A 20078-nucleotide genomic window follows, 5' to 3' on the forward strand; every position below is an offset into this window, starting at 1 on the left:
TCTCTGGTCATCTCCTGTACTGTGTCCGCAGTCTCTGGTCATCTCCTGTACTGTCCGCAGTCTCTGGTCATCTCCTGTACTGTCCGCAGTCTCTGGTCATCCCTGTACTGTGTCCGCAGTCTCTGGTCATCCCTGTACTGTGTCCGCAGTCTCTGGTCATCTCCTGTACTGTGTCCGCAGTCTCTGGTCATCTCCTGTACTGTGTCCGCAGTCTCTGGTCATCCCTGTACTGTGTCCGCAGTCTCTGGTCATCCCTGTACTGTGTTCGCAATCTCTGGTCATCCCTGTACTGTCCGCAGTCTCTGGTCATCCCTGTACTGTGTCCGCAGTCTCTGGTCATCCCTGTACTGTCCGCAGTCTCTGGTCATCTCCTGTACTGTCCACAGTCACTGGTCATCCCTGTACTATGTCCGCAGTCTCTGGTTATCCCTGTACTGTGTCCGCAGTCTCTGGTCATCCCTGTACTGTCCGCAGTCTCTGGTCATCCCTGTACTGTGTCCGCAGTCTCTGGTCATCCCTGTACTGTCCGCAGTCTCTGGTCATCTCCTGTACTGTCCGCAGTCTCTGGTCATCTCCTGTACTGTTCGCAGTCTCTGGTCATCTCCTGTACTGTGTCCGCAGTCTCTGGTCATCTCCTGTACTGTGTCCGCAGTCTCTGGTCATCTCCTGTACTGTCCGCAGTCTCTGGTCATCTCCTGTACTGTCCGCAGTCTCTGGTCATCCCTGTACTGTGTCCGCAGTCTCTGGTCATCCCTGTACTGTGTCCGCAGTCTCTGGTCATCTCCTGTACTGTGTCCGCAGTCTCTGGTCATCCCTGTACTGTCCGCAGTCTCTGGTCATCTCCTGTACTGTGTCCGCAGTCTCTGGTCATCCCTGTACTGTGTCCGCAGTCTCTGGTCATCCCTGTACTGTCCGCAGTCTCTGGTCATCCCTGTACTGTCCACAGTCTCTGGTCATCCCTGTACTGTGTCTGCAGTCTCTGGTCATCCCTGTACTGTGTCTGCAGTCTCTGGTCATCTCCTGTACTGTCCGCAGTCTCTGGTCATCCCTGTACTGTCCGCAGTCTCTGGTCATCCCTGTACTGTCCGCAGTCTCTGGTCATCCCTGTACTGTCCGCAGTCTCTGGTCATCTCCTGTACTGTTCGCAGTCTCTGGTCATCTCCTGTACTGTGTCCGCAGTCTCTGGTCATCTCCTGTACTGTGTCCGCAGTCTCTGGTCATCTCCTGTACTGTGTCCGCAGTCTCTGGTCATCTCCTGTACTGTGTCCGCAGTCTCTGGTCATCTCCTGTACTGTCCGCAGTCTCTGGTCATCCCTGTACTGTCCGCAGTCTCTGGTCATCCCTGTACTGTGTCCGCAGTCTCTGGTCATCCCTGTACTGTGTCCGCAGTCTCTGGTCATCCCTGTACTGTGTCCGCAGTCTCTGGTCATCTCCTGTACTGTGTCCGCAGTCTCTGGTCATCCCTGTACTGTCCGCAGTCCCTGGTCATCTCCTGTACTGTGTCCGCAGTCTCTGGTCATCCCTGTACTGTGTCCGCAGTCTCTGGTCATCCCTGTACTGTCCGCAGTCTCTGGTCATCTCCTGTACTGTTCGCAGTCTCTGGTCATCCCTGTACTGTGTCCGCAGTCTCTGGTCATCCCTGTACTGTCCGCAGTCTCTGGTCATCCCTGTACTGTCCGCAGTCTCTGGTCATCTCCTGTACTGTGTCCGCAGTCTCTGGTCATCCCTGTACTGTGTCCGCAGTCTCTGGTCATCCCTGTACTGTGTCCGCAGTCTCTGGTCATCCCTGTACTGTGTCCGCAGTCTCTGGTCATCCCTGTACTGTCCGCAGTCTCTGGTCATCTCCTGTACTGTGTCCGCAGTCTCTGGTCATCCCTGTACTGTGTCCGCAGTCTTTGGTCATCCCTGTACTGTGTCCGCAGTCTCTGGTCATCCCTGTACTGTGTCCGCAGTCTCTGGTCATCCCTGTACTGTTAATTAGTTTGCACTACTGTACGAGTTGTTTTTTCTAAACCAAAAGCTCGATATTCAGGTTTCATTGCAGTGTTGGCACTTTGAAAGAAATAAGTTGGTTTTGGGTTTTGGGTTGTCCGCAGTCTCTGGTCATCCCTGTACTGTGTCCGCAGTCTCTGGTCATCTCCTGTACTGTGTCCGCAGTCTCTGGTCATCCCTGTACTGTCCGCAGTCTCTGGTCATCTCCTGTACTGTGTCCGCAGTCTCTGGTCATCCCTGTACTGTGTCCGCAGTCTCTGGTCATCCCTGTACTGTCCGCAGTCTCTGGTCATCCCTGTACTGTCCACAGTCTCTGGTCATCCCTGTACTGTGTCTGCAGTCTCTGGTCATCCCTGTACTGTGTCTGCAGTCTCTGGTCATCCCTGTACTGTGTCTGCAGTCTCTGGTCATCCCTGTACTGTGTCCGCAGTCTCTGGTCATCCCTGTACTGTCCGCAGTCTCTGGTCATCCCTGTACTGTCCGCAGTCTCTGGTCATCTCCTGTACTGTTCGCAGTCTCTGGTCATCTCCTGTACTGTGTCCGCAGTCTCTGGTCATCTCCTGTACTGTGTCCGCAGTCTCTGGTCATCTCCTGTACTGTGTCCGCAGTCTCTGGTCATCTCCTGTACTGTGTCCGCAGTCTCTGGTCATCTCCTGTACTGTCCGCAGTCTCTGGTCATCCCTGTACTGTCCGCAGTCTCTGGTCATCCCTGTACTGTGTCCGCAGTCTCTGGTCATCCCTGTACTGTGTCCGCAGTCTCTGGTCATCCCTGTACTGTGTCCGCAGTCTCTGGTCATCCCTGTACTGTCCGCAGTCTCTGGTCATCTCCTGTACTGTGTCCGCAGTCTCTGGTCATCCCTGTACTGTGTCCGCAGTCTTTGGTCATCCCTGTACTGTGTCCGCAGTCTCTGGTCATCCCTGTACTGTGTCCGCAGTCTCTGGTCATCCCTGTACTGTTAATTAGTTTGCACTACTGTACGAGTTGTTTTTTCTAAACCAAAAGCTCGATATTCAGGTTTCATTGCAGTGTTGGCACTTTGAAAGAAATAAGTTGGTTTTGGGTTGCAGTTTGGGCACTCGGGCTCAAAAAGGTTCGCCATCACTGTTCTAGCTTATACATGTATTTGCAAATGTGTGCTATTATGATAGTTCCTTCTTCACTCTCTCGTTTTCACCATAACACAGAGAAAGTGTTTTTCACTCCACAGAGAGAGCTGGGAACAATGTAACTGCTAGAAGCACAGCACAAACTGCAAGCACAGCAAGTCATCATCTCTCAAGATTTCTGGCATGAACCAGAGATATTTTTTGCACTTACCCAAAAAATATGAAATAACACTTTTCGGTGGTTTATTTAACAGAGAAATGGGAGAAAATTAGATGAATTTATTATTAGGGTTTACTTACATTTTAACTGATCTGCTTTCTCTAGGCCAGCAATGGTCAGCTTTTTTGATGTTAGTGGCCTCAAGTGCAGCCCCCAACATCACCAATGGCAGAACATAAAATGTAGTGAAAATTAATTATCAGAGACAGCAGACACATAACATGAAGTAGTCAAAGACAATGGGAATGATACAAGTGATGGTCAGAGACTGCGGACATGATACAAGAGATGGTTGGAGACTGTGGATATAATACAACAGGTGGTCAGAGATTGCAGGCAGTATACAAGAGATGCCATAGACTGCGGACATGATACAAGAGATGGTCAGAGACTGTGGATATACTACAAGAGATGGTAAGAGATTGTAGACATGATACAAGAGATGCCAAAGACTTGAGACATGATACATGAGATGGTCAGAGACTGTGAATTTAATACAGCAGGTGGCCAGAGGTTGCAGACAGTACACAAGAGATGCCATAGACTGAGGACATGATACAAGAGATGGTCAGAGACTGTGGATATACTACAAGAGATGGGTAGAGATTGCAGACATGATACAAGAGATGCCAAAGACTTCAGACATGATACATGAGATGGTCAGAGACTGTGGATATAATACAACAGGTGGCCAGAGATTGCAGACAGTACAGAAGAGATGCCATAGACTGAGGACATGATACAAGAGATGGTCAGAGACTATGGCTATACTACAAAAGATGGTAAGAGATTGCAGACATGATACAAGAGATGCCAAAGACTTCAGACATGATACATGAGATGGTTGGAGACTATGGGTATAATACAACAGGTGGTCAGAGATTGCAGACATTATACAAGAGATGCCATAGACTGAGGATATGATACAAGAGATGGTCAGAGACTGTGGATATACTAAAAGAGATGGTCGGAGTTTGCAGACATGATACAAAAGATGGTCAGAGACTTCAGAAAAGCTGCAGGAGACAGTCAGACTGTAAACATGCTATAGCAATTGTTGTAGACTGGGAACATGCTCCAGGAGACAGTTATAGACTGGAGACATATTACATGAGACTGCTAGAAATCACCACTTTAACAGGGAAATAGGGAAACACAGATTAGTGTCTTTAGGGGCCCCGGGGGCCAAACAAAAAGTGCCAAAGGGCCTCAGGTTGGGAGCCAGGGCTCTAATATGATGAAGTCTGAAATCAAATTGGTAGCTAGGGGTTATTACACAACACTGATATTTGCACTTTGCTTTATTAAATATATAAGTGTCTATGTGCAATTTTATTCATCTGTACACAGTGAAGACTGAGTTCTGGACAGACTAATCCAGCAAGATCTACTCACTCCCTTGAGCCATAAAGCCTATAGTAACAGTCATGCTGAATGTTCTTTTGTGTGTACTGACCTGCAATCTCCAGTAACATGCACGGAACACTAGAAGGAAAGGACAGAGTGTGGGGAACAAGAAAATATGATTTTAATTCTAACATCATTTAGGAAACCTTGAAGCTTACAACCTCTGTGTCTTTGAATACCCAGAAGTAATCTACAGCTCATTCAGGCACATGCTTTATCCCTGACATGGGTGGGTTTCACATAGACTCAATTCCCTGGAGATATTCTGAAGCCATATCACATGTGGGCTTAGTTTCTTTTTTCCTGATGACCCTCATAAACAAATCTCCTTCCCTTCCATAAATAGCAAATATAAAAATGTCAATGCAAGCACACAATAAAACTCCAATGATATAAAACATATTTATGTATTCCTCAGCACAAAAGCATTGTGCAACTGCAGGTAATGCAATAATGAAATGCAGCTTCACAGCCCTAAACACAAAGCGGGCATCAGGTATGCATGGGAGACAGAATGATATTAATACGAGACATATTAGTAAATACTTTAGTCATTGTTTTTTAGAACAAAATGAAGTATAAAAATAAATATTCAAGCACAAACTATACATTTTATTTACAATATTCAATTCTGTTACACTGAATATGTAGTTTATTGCAGAATTACTTTGTATTCTCGGATTTCTGAAATTCCTGTATATATGCATAAAAACCCAACTTTTTTCTTGGGTCCTTTCCTCCATATTTTCCCCCTACCTAGTGAAGCACCCCAACACCCATAAAAAAAATGTAATACTTGTCTTTTCCCAATGCATCTTCAATCCAGTCTGGTGACATCACTGGTCTTCTTCACCCTCTTCTTCCTCTCGCCGTGGATCCTAAATGACACCACACAATGACATACTACCATTATCTGCAGCATTCTCCTGTGACCCCACGGTTGGGGACAGGCCCTTGGCACCCTGTTCTCACAGGAAGTAGGTTGAATGATGCTGATTGTTATTCTACCCAGAAGAGGACTGGTGCTATATCGCTGAACAGGTGAGTCTAATGCGGAAAACATTACAGATTGAGTGAATATTGCAGCCAGAGCTGCTGTTTTATGTGTAAGAGCTATTGGGAGATTTATATTTTTCTTTTTGCCCAAGCTTGAATTGGGCTTTAAAGCAGAACTATACCACTTACTGTCTTGTAAGTTTAACTCTTTTTCATCTCCCTGACAGCAGAGTTTGTCCTGTCACCTCTCCTGATTTTCTTTTCTCTTTCTTTAATCTGTGTTCCCTCAGCACAGTCTGTGTCATTCCTGTTGCCTCCTCTCCCCTGAGCAGCAGTAAATCCCGAGACTGTCAGCAGATTGGTCTCTAGTGATTCATTCATATGGGGTTCTCTTAAGTGTTTTCCTGTAATTGTGACGGGTCTTAGTTTTACATGTGTGATTTTATTAAATTTAACATGTTATCTCCCTTGGTATATGTTTCTAATATGCTGGCAGTAGGTAATAAAATGATAACATTTACCTTGCATGGGTTTTTCCTGTAAATTGTTGCTCCTTTTGTGGTGACATAGCTGCATTATGTCTTCTGGCTTTCCGCCTGCCGATGTTCTCCTACATCCATTCATACAGTCAGGGTGAAGTTGAACAATGTCATGGCTGTGGCCTACATAAACCACCAAAGGGGTACCAGACAAGCAAGCTTGACTCTTTCCTGGGTGGAGAACCACATTCCAAGTCTCTCTTTCTAATTATCTACATACTGGGAGTTGGCAAGCAGACTTTCTAAGTCACCAATGTCTGCACTCAGTTTCCTCCACCCTGGGATCTTCCTGATGCTCTTTCAAAATGGGGAACACCAGATGTGTACATCATGGCTTCAAGAATCAACAAGAACCTGGACAGGTTTGTGGCTAGGTCCAGGGATTCCTAGGTCTTCTTGATTGACTTGATGGAGATTCCTTGGTCCCTGGCTCTAACAAGCACGCCATATATAATATACATTTCCTGTTCAGACTGGTGTATGTGTTCCCTCCAGTGATTATTCTCTCTTGACTGCTCCGTAAGATAGAGAATGAACAGATTCCAGTGATCTTAATCTCTCCAAATTGGCCCAGGAGAACGTGTTACACAGACTCCCGGTGGACAAGCCTTGGCCTCTTCTAAACAGGCCAGGACCCTCCCTGTTCCACCCTGCTTCTCTTGTCCTCCCTGAATGTCCCAAGAAGGGACATGTTGCTTTCCTTTCACTATCACTAGGTGGGCCAGGCTGTTTATTTAGAGGGCTTACTGCCTCAAGGAATGGGGTCCTCATTCCACCAGATCTGTCGGTGTTTCTTGGGCCTTTCAGCATCAAGCATCCATTTTGCAGGTTTCCTAGGTCACCACATGGTCTTCTGTTCAATTTCCCAAAGTTTTATTGGGTGGTGAATCAGGCCTCTGCTGATTCAAGCTTCAGCCACAAGATACATCAAGCTGTCATCTGAGTGTATTGGGTCTGTTGACCCTTAGTATTTGTGAGCCCCTTGCTGCTGGTTGCCCATCTCTCAGTTTATTGCTTGAGGATGTCCATTGTTCTGTGATTGTGTCCTGTACTGTGTGATTACAGTAATGGGGATTTTTGCTCTATATCTGGAGTACAGTACAGAAATCTTATCCCTCTTCTCTATCCTCTGTTTCTCCATATTGTTTGCTACAACACTGGAGTCCCATGGAGTGGGTTGTATGAGAGTGCATCTGAGGTGTTTCCAGCAAAGCTTCTTCCAGTTTCCAATCAACTAAAGGTAACAGCACATAACACATGGTCTTTGACTTCCTGTCCTTTGTCCTGTAAGATATGGAATTTACTGACAAGTCAAAATTCCCAAATTTTTTACTTTTTGCCAGTGCTAGTCGATTATTTTTTTTTTTTTTTACTAAACCTCAACTTTAAGGTTATGCACAAACTATTCAGTGTTATGCTGTGTTTTCCCCTACATTTGCTAGCTGTTTACAGCATCAGGCTGTTTTATGTCATGCTTCATATTCCAAACAAAAATTAGGCTTATGCATGAATGAACAAATATCGGTAAGTCCCTTTTCTGATCTTCAATGGCGGACAAATTAAAATCAATATAATGTTTTCATAATAAAGATAAGGCTACTTAGTGGATTTAAGTGTTGTTACCTCTGCTCAACACGTTCTTACTGTAATCCATAAGTTTAGTAAATTAGAATTAACAACAAAAGATACGACACATTAAAGCAACTCTGAATGTGACCCCCCTATCTGGGTTCCATCTCCCTTTTGCAGTATCTCTCTCCCATTAACTTCCTGTAGAAAGCACAACTTCTTTCAGTTGCCAGATAATATTACAGGACATTAGGCAAATGTAATGTCAAATTGTGAATACAGATTTTTTTTTTACATGCATAACAAGGCCTCGTTTGTGAGAAGTCAAGGAATGGACTTCACAGCAGGAAGCCAGTGAAATGTCATTGGGATTAAGCGATATGAACTTAAACGTACACAAGAACTGAAGACAGTGGCTCAGCGATATAGTTTCTGAGCTGAATAATATTTTAAGGAAAGGTCTGGAATACTAAGAATAATGCAAGAAAGGATTATTATAAACCATATACTAAAGGTGTGATTTGCTATGTGAATTTCTGTAACAAATGTGTCACCATGTAAAACCGAGGCTCATTTACTAAAGGATTTAAGATTGTTCACATAATAAATGTTATTGTTACCAATCATTTGTAGATTAAATTTCCACGTGATTTGAATGAGGTGAATCCTCACACATTTTATTGTGTGAACATTCTCCAATCAAATAGTAAATCAACCTTCTTGCATCTGCCATCAGTGTTTCAAATAATTGAGAAATGCTGCACTGTTTTTCTAGATCCATATTTCAACGCCTACCACTGACACATGAGCAGAGATGAGCTATTTTTATGAAAGTGAGTTGACTGTAAACACAGCGATTTCAAAATTGGCAAAATTTTGCCCAAGCAGAAACTCGGAATATTGCTTATTGTACTAGATAGGCAAAAGATGCGTAACAAAAAAAAAATCTACTTTTTTGTGGGTGTTTTTTTGGTTTATTTAGTGCAATTTTGTTTATTTAATTTAGGGGTCTATTGATAAAGTATTTGTACAATGAATACTTGCTGAACATTCATCCATCTGTGTTTTGCAGCATTTGGCAATTATTCTCCTTTAATGTTCAGAGAGGATTCTCCCATTAACATACAGTTTAATGGAGGGATTCCATTTATATACAAGAGTTGTCTGTCACATTTAAAGCAAAACAGGATTCGCTCATTAGTTGTCACATTGCACATAGAGCAAATTCTCTTTGAACATTATACCAAATGCTGTCAAACAAGGACAGATGAATATCTAGGAAAAATACACTGAGGGAATTGCATAGTGTATCCTTAAAATAAGCCCCCTAGTTTTTTTTGTATTTTTCCTGCCTTTTTATATTATTTAATTGTTATTTGTGTATTGCCGCTAAAACATTTTTGTCTTTTACTTTGTTCTTTCTGTGTAAAATGTGAAGTAATGAAGCTAATGAAGGACTGTTGTTTGGCATATGAGCAAATCCAGGATAGCTGAAAAAAGCTTTTGTAACCCTAATGAGCTACTTAAAGTGTTACTAAACCCACAACAGTAAAATCAGTCTGTATATGCAGCAAAGCATGCTTGTTATATTCACTGTGGAACCTAAGGGGTTAAAAAGTCTGTTTGATCCTTTTTTCTCTGTTCCTCCCCTTTTTCAAGTGACCACCACTTATCTCCAGACTGAATTGTAGGCATGCACATGCTCGTTTTGGTGTACATTGCTAGAGAGTTTTTTTTTCTTGGGAGAGTGCATGTGATCAGCACAGGGCCAATCAGCACTGTCCAGACAGAGGTCGGGGGATTTACCATCCTCCTAGAGCAGAAAGAAAACTCCTCCTACATGCTTTAGCTAGTGCTGGGCTGAACACTGATAGAAGCCACAAGACTGCTCTAACTGCTGATGAGAAAAGGTATTTAGCAGTTTATATTTACTAAAATAATTGCACTTCCATGTTCTGTGTACTGTGGGAGACCAGTTATAGTAGATGCAGGGTCCTGGGTTTAGTAACACTTTAAAGGATAAGTTCAGCTTTAAAAAAAATAAATAAATGCACATCTTGCAGGTAAAAAAAAATGTGCATTTCTCTCTTTTTTATTGGGAGCCTATAAAGCATTTCACCCATGATCAACAGATCCTGGGTGCTATGCAGGGCTTTTGCAGACTCAGTCAAGGCCTGGACTGAGCGAAGCTACAAGGGAGGGCCAGCATGACCGGGGCGTGCAGACGAGGCGGAGAGTGTATTTTGGGTGGGAGTTTATGCAAGATGAAAAGGGGGGGGTGGTTACTTACTTGATTGGAGTACGCAGCATTGAAAGGTGGTCTTGCCAGGATTTGAAAAGGGGGGTTGGGTCTTGTTGGAGTTCAGTCGGAGCTTGTGCCATCACGGGGGTGGTTTCTGTCTGCTTGTACAGTACCTTGTATGAGCAGTCAGTTACACACTGACAGGAAGCCTCAATGAACTACCACAGGGCTCAACAGTGTTGTGGTAGTTCATTGAGAACTACAACCTGACAGCTGCAAAGACTGTCTGTAGTTGTAGTCTCCCATTCACAAAAAACTGTGAATGAGTGACGTGGCCGGGAGGGCAGGCAGAGCGTCTTCTTTGAATTGTGGCTGCAGACATGGGGAGAAGATCCCCAGTCTGCTGTCACAGCAGAGATTTGGAGGGGGGGGGCAGTTGCAGCAGTAACATGTTACATGTTACACCCTGAATACAGTAACATGTTAGAAAAGGTGAACTTATCTTTTAAAGCCCATTGCACCTTTATAAACAACCAAAAGTCAAGTTCTAACAAGTTACAATAAAAACAATAATGAATGCTTATTTTTTTTAACCTGCTAAAAGATGTGTATTTATAAATTTTTTTGAAAATGTGAACTAAGCTTTTATTTTCACTTTCCTCACTGACTCCAATTCATGTAGTCAAAATCTCCCAATTTTTGCAAGTAAATGAAAGAAAATGAAATTTCAATTTCATTGATCTCTATCCATGAGGTAGGTAAAAGATTTATTACATCATTAAGCCAAGGTTCACACTTATGCAGTGCAGGAAACGCCGTGATCCGTGCGTGTTACCAGCACTGCATTTCAATAGCACTGCCAAAACAACCATGTGATCTGGTTGCAGTGCAGCTCCAAAAATGCACGTTTTTGGTGACATATAGTGCAAGTTGAGCCCAATAAAATGAATAAGCTCAAATCGCACTGCATCGAATCACATGTGAATTGCTCAGGAATGTGGTACGGTTCCTGTGCGATTTACATGCAGGTTAGAGTGTGAACCAAGGCTTAACGGTTTATATCTTGCTTAAAGAATCCAATATTGACGTTTTATACCTGTGTCTAAAGAGTTTAATCCTTGCAGTTCACTCATACTGATTCATATTTTTAGTCCCTTTGTATATTAGTTATTGTTTTTAGTGTAAGATCTATTATCCAGTGATTATAATATATTTTCTTATTTCTGTTTACAATGTAGTCCTTTTTGATTAATACATTTTTTACAGTTACTTTTTATTATTACAGCACAAAGTCAAGACTCAATGTTATTTTAAGCCTTCTGAAGATATCTATACACATGCAGGTTGCCTGCTGGAAAAAAAGTGATTTTAGATCTTTTATGCCAATAACTGGAACATGTATTGACTGCTGATAGCATCTATAATGGTTTGGGATGAATATGCAATCATTTGCAGGTTGCATAGGAGATTGTATTTGGTTCTTGACCAATTGCTTTCTCTTCTAAACATGCATATCAATCAAATCTGTCATTCTGTTTGGATGGGCATATCTGGTGCAGATCTAATCACCGGTTACTAAAAAGAAGAAGTCTTGGATGGTTCAGTCTACATCTATAGGCATCTGCACATATTGCTTACAAACTTGTGACTCATAGTACAGGTACAAAAATATTGAAAGATTGTTTATCCTACAGTGAATAAAAGGAGTGATCTGATTTCTGCCTGTTTATGTACTAGGGAGCAGCCATGCCCCTTCCTCTTGCTCCTACTTGCTCATATTTACCCCCCCTTCTCTATGTCTCTGCTATAACTGGATTTAAGCCCTGCACACCTCATTCTTTACTAACTGAAATATCCCCCCTGTGTCTGTTTACTATCCCAGATACATTAACTGATAAACCGTTAAAGTAAAAAATTCAAGCAAAATATTCAATGCTATACTTTATTAATTAATCGTTATACATAAATGAAGTATAAAGCACAAGGCAAGCAGACAGTCTGTTCACACACTCCACTGATCATAGTTACCATTCTAATCCAGAGTCACCAAGCTATTGGAGGTTATTTACTAAAACTGGAGAGTGCAAAATCTGGTGCAGCTCTGCATAGAAACCAGTCAGCTTCCAGGTTTTATTGCCAAACCTTAATTGAACAAACTGAAGTTAGAAGCTGATTGGCTACCATGACCAGCTGCACAAGTTTCTGAGTGCTCCAGTATTAGTAAATTAGTAAATCGCCCCATTGCATCTTTGCTCTCCTTCCCTGTTTTCACTCAACTGCCATCTGCTACAACAATCCTACTAAAATAATAACTAACAGCTTACGTCACTGACAATACGTATATTTTTTTTAAAACTCCTTGAATATTTACTGGAGTTAGATAACATAGCTATAGCATAGTTGATTGTTTTCATTGCAAATTACTTTCCTATGTAATGCAATATTAAAGAAAAAAATAAAAAAATCTGGCTTCTATTGGCATTTTTTTGCAAGTGCAGTGTGAATTGAATTCATAAAGCTTTCCTAAGGGGCAAACATCTTTCTATTGGTACCATATGTTGAACCACTGAGTGGGTAAGTATACTGAAGAGGAGGTAAAAATGTCTTGGGAGATAAAAACCATCATTCCTGTTCAGGGGCGGACTGACAACTCATGGGGCCCGCAGGCAATAGGGGATCTTGGGGCCCCTGTGTCCTTGCCCAAACTCAAAAAAGCCTATGAAAAAGGTACCAGGGGTATCTCATGGGGCACCCTACTGACCCCGGGCCCTCGGGCAAGTGTCTGAGTTTTCAAATGGTCAGTTCGCCCCTGTTCCTGGTAAAAGCAAGGGAACATCAATATACTGAGGAAGGGATGACACAGGGTCCCCATCAGATAGCCCGTTATACTCATGTGGCACAGCAGTATATATCAGTTTTGCAGCCTGTTTGTATTCGGCACCTGGAATTCACTCAGGAAGTCTGATCTATGAACTGTTACCCACTGCAGCGCTGGCAGTAAAGTATAAGCAAAATGTTAGGGCTATGCTCACCTCTGAGAATTTGCCGTGCAGATTTAGAACTCTGGCATTCACCATGCTATGTGTGCCCAGAAAACAAAGGGGAGTGCTTGGAAAAGATTGAGATACTAAATACATTTACAAAGATACATACCTTACCAGGCATACTCTTTGAAAGCACAGGCTGAAAACAAGTGGTCTAAGAACTTGAAGATTCGGTGCATTTGAGATCATGTGGGTTCTGCTTTTGATACATTCTCCATTTCTTCCTAGTTATATAAGGGCATATCTTAGTGCTTATAATAAAACTGATAAAATGCAGAAGGTCTATTGGAAAATGTCTATAACAGAGAAGCAGGGTTAACGAAACCTTCTCTGTAGCAAGCCACCAGATATTACAGCAGATCTGGCACTAATATACTCTATGGGATAATTGACTTTCTGCTTGAAATGATAAGAAAAGGACTCATGTTGGAATTCAGTGACCATATTAATATATAAAGCCAGGCACAAAGTCCGGTTATCCAGTTCATTGAACTATGTGGTAAATCGTCACATCCTTAAAAAGATGCTGGCACCAGACCAATTAGTTCAACAACAATAAAACATAAGTTTATATTTGCCCTTAAAACAATAGTCCACCTTTCTGACCATGTTTCATATTAAACCTATATTTAGGAGATGACATGAAACATATTTACATTCCCAACCAGGGGCGGACTGACCATTTGGAAACTCAGGCACTGCCCGAGGGCCCAGGGTCAGTAGGGGGCCCCATGAGATGCCCCTGGTACCGTTTTCATAGGCTTTTTTGAGTTTGGGCAAGGACACAGGGGCCCCATGATCCCCTATTGCCCGGGGCCCCATGAGTTGTCAGTCCGCCCCTGTTCCCAACCACCCAGCCTCAAACTGCTCCCAGACTTAACTGAGTTGCAGGATTCTACCGACATGAGCTTCCTGTTTTCCTTGGAATGTAGTGTGGTTTCACCTGCACAGACACATGATTCCTTCACAGATCCTATCACAGTGTCTATGAATGGAAAAACAACAAGTGCAATATACTAATGCAGTAGAGGGACTCATAGATCTCAATGGATCACAAGTGCAGCAACATTACCACACAAGGAGACCATCATTTAATTCCTCTAGCCCCATAGCTGAAAGCCCATTCCTTGGTAGGGACTTGGAGCTGGGGTAATAGTCTGCAAGAGTCTGTGATCTTGATAGATTGACTTGGGTACAATCAGGCTGCTCATAGATGGAATGAATTTCGGCCAGTCCCTGCCGAACCGGCTGAGATTCGATTAATCTATGCCCACCTTAAGCTCTCCATCAGTAACACAATGCAGGAGGGCAACTTATAATTTTTTAAACCTTTGTTAGAACAGACAGTGTTCAGGTGTTAGTGTTAGTTTACAGGTAAAAGGTAAAACGGATGTGCGGCTTGAAGTGCTCTTTTTAATTCTCTGCTTGTGGTAATCACTTTACTGATTTTATAATAAAAGGTTATAGGATAAAGCACTAGGTTGGTGCACCTTCTCTTTCATTTCTGTAATTAATACTGAACTGCAAACATAGTACAGCCAGGGTTAATTATGTTAAATGTTACTCCACAGCCCCTTCCCAAACATTACAAAGCAGGGAGAGCATGTAAGGATTTTTAAGCACATAAAAATCACCTAAAAAAGTAACCGGCAATTATTAAATTATACTATGTTAATGGGAAAATATAACAAATATAAAGTGGGCTATCCCAATTTAGCTACAAATTTGGAAATACAATTTAACTGACACTTTGTAATTTTATACTTTGCACTTCACCTGGCAGTCACATAAAAGGTCATATAGGGAAGTTAAGGGAAGGGAGGAAGGTCAGAATGTTCCCCCATACCCAGAAATACTGAGTGCTTTAAAAAACAAACAAACCATAATGCTCTCTAACCTCAGTATCATTGAAAAACTCTGTATTAAATATTTATATGTAAATACAATTTTTTATTGAAATAGTGAAAAAGATATCAGTTAAAAATGAGAGAGAGATTGAAATATAATTGGACCAAAACCACGCTGATTTCCTTTCAAATCAACAGAGTAATGGCCCTTTCACACTGCTAAATTTTTGATGCGCTTTTGTTCAGGTGTGAACAGCTCCATTTAAAGGGATGCATTTTTCTTCCGCTTTTCTTCCGCTTTTTTAACTGAACAACTGATCAGTGTGAAAGCACCCTTAGAGAAGGGCATTAAGTATATTTTCTGCCAAAATCATTTCATTTATAAAGTATGTCCTACCATCATAGTGTGTTATAATTTCCAATATTATTTTATTTAATGGAAAACCCATTGTAATAGCTGTGCCAACATGACATTTTTCAGTCTCAGCCATCATGTGCTAGTTTTTTTTGTTTTGTTAATATACAGCTTTGTGCAGTGGTAACATTTAGGGAAAGATCAGCTTTAGATGTGTGCATTACATTCTTTTATCTACTCTGTGAAATTGCTTAAATGATTTTAATGCACAAAATAAGTGCTTCTGTTAAATTGCTTCAATAAAGGTTTTTGAAAGCATTAGTTGTGAACTGAGGTATAAAATAATATTAATCTAATGAATTCTACAATTTAAATAGTGTGATTAATAAGCAATATTATCTATAAATACTGCCAAATGACACTTTGGCGGTCTTGTAAACACACAAGAATCACATACAATTATACTCATTATTGTTCTGCCAGCAGTTTCTATGAATACAAAATAGATATAACTGGTCAGTGGCTTGGCAAATTTAAATTGTCATAAACCCAGAAACCTCAAGACATTTAGCAGATGAGTTATAAAGGAATAAAATTTACATTAGCTGTGCTAACCTGGTTTGCTTGAAACGCCCACTGAGGTCAAAGTGATCTTAAAACTCACAAAAAAACTAAATAAATAAAATACAATTTGTACCTTACATTAAAGCTGTATTTGAAGCAACCATTGATTTTCTGGGATAGAATAAAATTACTTTTTGTAAATTATGCTCTTAAAAACATCAATGATAATAATAATAATAATAATAATAATAATAATAACAAAACTAATAATAATTTACTCTTACATTGTTCCATACTGGGCTTCTTGAATGTAAATTTCAAACAGCATATAAGTCGAGAAACCCAGCATACACTTTTCAGTATCAATGCTTCTAGAGAGATCTACATATCACAGAACACGTCTCCAGTGGTATTTGAACCCTAATGTACACAGCTGATGTCCCAGCATCACTGTCACCAGTGCACACGACTCAGCGACATCCACACTTAAAGCAGAACTCCAGGCAAAAACTTCTTTACATGTTCTTGTTGCTGATTTCCTGCCTTCAATGAATATGTCATCCATTTCCTGGTTCACTCAGTAGTTGCTCTGAAATAGTCTATTGCAAATCAAACTGTTAGTTCTCTTTGGTTTCCTGTTTGTATGACCAGTGGCTACTATGCCTCCTATTCCCCCAGCCTGGAACATCTCTTCTGTAGTTCTTTCTCCAGGAAGCGGTGATGTAATTCAGCCCCACTTTCAGTGGTGGGTGGACCAAGACTCTCAGACACATTCAACATGTACAGGCCTAGTGTACCTACCCACATTCACTCCAATTCCCTGTGGGCTGATGGGAACTGTAGTTTTCTTTTACTGCAGAAAGACAGAGAGAGAGAGAGGAAATGATATGATGAAATCCCTGCTAATACACCTCCTCCTTGGCAGAGAAGATGCTGCTTTCTTTTGAATTAAACAGATGACTTTATGAAAATTCAATTATACTTTTCTCCTAAATGGTAAGGATTTTAAAAATTGTATTAACTGTTTAGTGTTGTGCGTACTAAAGGGTGATTGTTTTGCCTATCCTGGAGTTCTTCTTTAAACACACATACTTTACTGACTAGTCTCCACTGTATGTGCAATAACCACTCAGTGACCAGTATCTGGTGTATGTGCATTATTTCCCAAGTGATCAGTCTTCAGAGTACAGTATGTGTGTTAGGCCTCTATTGTAATGACAGTCTGTTTTAGGGCATCATTGCTATAATTTACAGTGCTTTATCTATTATTTATTACAGATATTTACATAGCACTGACATCCAACATAGTGCTTTACATACTGTACATTCACATCAGATGCTGCCCTCAAGGAGCCTTACAACTGAAGGCCCCTATCTCATATGCATACATATATACATTCAAGTACATACTAGGGCCATTTTGAACAAGAGTCATTTAACCTGCTAGCATGTCTTTGGAGTGTGGGAAGAAACTGCACTACCAGGATGAAACCCACGCAGGCACAGAGAGAACATGTAAATTCAATGCAGATAATGTCCTGACTTGGGATTCAACTTGACTAGCCCAGTGCTGCAAGGCAGAAGTACTGATTACTAAACTACTAGTTGAGGATTTTTGGTTCCTTCTGCCCCCTCACCAAAACCTGACTGGCTATAAAATTTCTGATTTCTTAAAATTTTTCTGCTTTCTGCATGTTTGTAATTCACTGAACAGGCACACTTTTCACTGATTATAGCACACTGCATATATAATACTTCCTATATAACACTTTGTGCTCTTTTGTCTTCTATGGAACAGATTGGCATGTATGTCTAATTAAAATAATATTTAAATAATATTTTATAACACAGTAGATCTGCAAACATTTGCCCCACTATATACAAGAATATAAGTGCATCACTTCATGAAACACCTACAAATATCACTGAACCCTGATGGCCACTTTCTCTCTTACACGCACAACCCACCTTGCGGATGCACAACCCATGTTTTCTCTCTGCAAACAAGACCACATTTACTTGGTGGATTGAATAATTGCCTGGTAGAAGGAACAGCAAACTTTACTCCACTGAATCCGAAGAGGAGCAAGTTTTCCATTACTAACTCATCTCTAATGATGACTACTATTTTTACAAATATGAAGAACAATACCACAATATCTCTACATATTGTTTTTCAGAGCATGTTAGATATATTAGGTACATCATAATGGTGTTCTATAAAAAGAAATTTCCCTTTTTAAAATAGCTAGTAGTAGTGAGTCATTTTCAAATAGACTTGTTTTGTCATGTTGAAGACCTTTCACAGCTTCTCCAACCTACTTCTTCACTTGTTTTGAGTAGCGGCAACACACTTCATGTCTTTAACATTACAGAACACATCTGGTTGATTGTGACTAACTACTTATAAGTATACCATGATCTGGATTCATGACAACCCTCAAATACACACTTCTAAATAACTAAGACCATACTCATCTAAAGCATACACTATAACACAGACTTTAGATCAGAGGATCACTGGCTTCTAGAGCCTTTGGTATTCTCCAGGATACATTGTGGTCCATTCTCCTGGTCTATGGCGGCATACATGGTTGCCTGGCACAGAATGTTATTGCAAGCCCATTGCTCTGGGGAAAGATATTGTGACAGGTCCTGGTGGCACATTTAAAAGTTTTGGAAGATGTTTTATTCTCTGTTCCTCTTGGTGAAAACATTTAAGATTACAGTTAATAACATTAATTTCCCCGTCACTTCTGCTTGATTAGAATGAGAAGTGTACATTAGTTGTGGTCTTGTCTGCAGTACGGTGATTGTTGAACCCTTGTGAACAAAAAAAAAAGGGAGCTGTAAAATCACAGCACACAAAAAACATGCACAAAGGTACAGAAATAGCCAAACCTCCAAAGAGGAAGAGCCTTGAACTCTGAATCTTTTGGGGCACAAGGTTCCTGACAGGGCAAAATACTCCATGGTCTACGTAGGCCAAAGCCAGGTGGACCCCAATTCTTAGGGACCTGCTGAAGCCTGTCCTCCAAGTATCTGGTGGAGGACTGTCCCAACGACCAGTTGGTAAGAAAAAAAAAGCTGGCAAGCCACAGATCCTCCCTCCGACATCTGGGCAGGCACATTTGCAGTGCAAGTGCCTTTGATAAACAGTGAAAAATAAAAATGTGCCAAGTGCAATGGTGAAGCATGCTTTCTTGCCAGTATAAACATTTCCCCGGAGTAGCCAAAATACCCGCCAAAGAGGTGTGTGCAAGAAAAGCGTAAAGTGACATGTCCTAGTACCAGTGAAGGAATCAATCGTGTACCTCTGCCAAAGTGTTTTTTAATAACCCTTTGGATGCCACTCCCAGGGGGCATATCACTGGGGGCTCCATGCGCCTCCCAGTACCTGACCATACAATTGCAGCCCCATTCTTACCAGAAAGGTATTAGCACTTAGGGACAGCCCTGCCTTTAACCGGGGACAAGTCTGGTGAACCAGACCAGAATCAACCCAGGACTAAAAGAATCATTTTGATCATATGCAGCTTATTACATGAGGAATAATGGACTAGTGCTTTTCTCTTCAAATAGGCACCAGTGTTCTGTTCCCAAAAACCGATAAGAACAGATACTACACTTGATCTTAGCCAAAAGGCCAAGAAGTGGCTGATTTGTGGTCATGTGCACTGCTCAATGCAAACTATAGATTACATAGACCATAGCTCATAGTCCCTGATCTATCCCAGGAGTGAGAAAGAGATGGTGGCTATGTTCCTAAATACAGTGGTGGCACAGAGAACAAATGTTGCCCTCCTTCAACAGAAAGTTGGATCACAGCAGCTAAAGAAACCAAACTTTGAGATATGGAAGACATTGGGAGACAGAAAGTGCTTTTTAGGCTAAGAATACATACTTTTTAATTCCACTCATAGGGACTGGATAAAAAGGATGGATATGTGCAGCAAGGCTGATCAGATAAGCATGACCTACCATTGGTTCATCAGCCAAGCATGACAAACTGTAGTTTGTTGCCAGTACTTGAAGCTGATCATAAGAAAGAAGAACATGGACAGGCACCCTGGAATATGCATGTAAGGGTGTGTTAACAGAAAAAACACTCTATAATGACAATAAATGTCAAATTGCTGCAAATCTATCTTAGGATTTATTTGTTCTTACTGTCATTTCTCAAGAAAAAATGGTGA

General features: G+C 41.4%; 1 long non-coding RNA gene and 1 pseudogene across 5 annotated transcripts in view; one reads left to right on the forward strand and one right to left on the reverse strand.

Annotated features, from left to right (window-relative positions):
- The window catches only part of LOC149459347 (uncharacterized), a 90996-nt gene extending 79209 nt beyond the window's left edge, over positions 1-11787 (forward strand). For 2 of the 5 annotated variants that reach the window (XR_016313286.1, XR_016313290.1), the window contains 2 exons: positions 8138-8344; positions 11358-11787. This is a non-coding gene — a long non-coding RNA (uncharacterized LOC149459347). Of the gene's footprint in view, positions 1-5552; positions 7502-8137; positions 8345-11357 lie in introns of all 5 variants that reach the window. The other 3 variants (XR_016313287.1, XR_016313288.1, XR_016313289.1) reach the window with 3 other exon arrangements.
- Positions 11788-19311: 7524 nt separating this feature from the next.
- LOC149459348 (U2 spliceosomal RNA) lies at positions 19312-19540 on the reverse strand (annotated as a pseudogene).
- Between the last annotated feature and the right edge of the window lie 538 nt (positions 19541-20078).

Source organism: Staurois parvus, unplaced genomic scaffold, assembly GCF_062004578.1.
Source record: "Staurois parvus isolate SC_StPar_1 unplaced genomic scaffold, SC_StPar_1.0 ptg000262l, whole genome shotgun sequence".
Classification (NCBI taxonomy): domain Eukaryota; kingdom Metazoa; phylum Chordata; class Amphibia; order Anura; family Ranidae; genus Staurois; species Staurois parvus.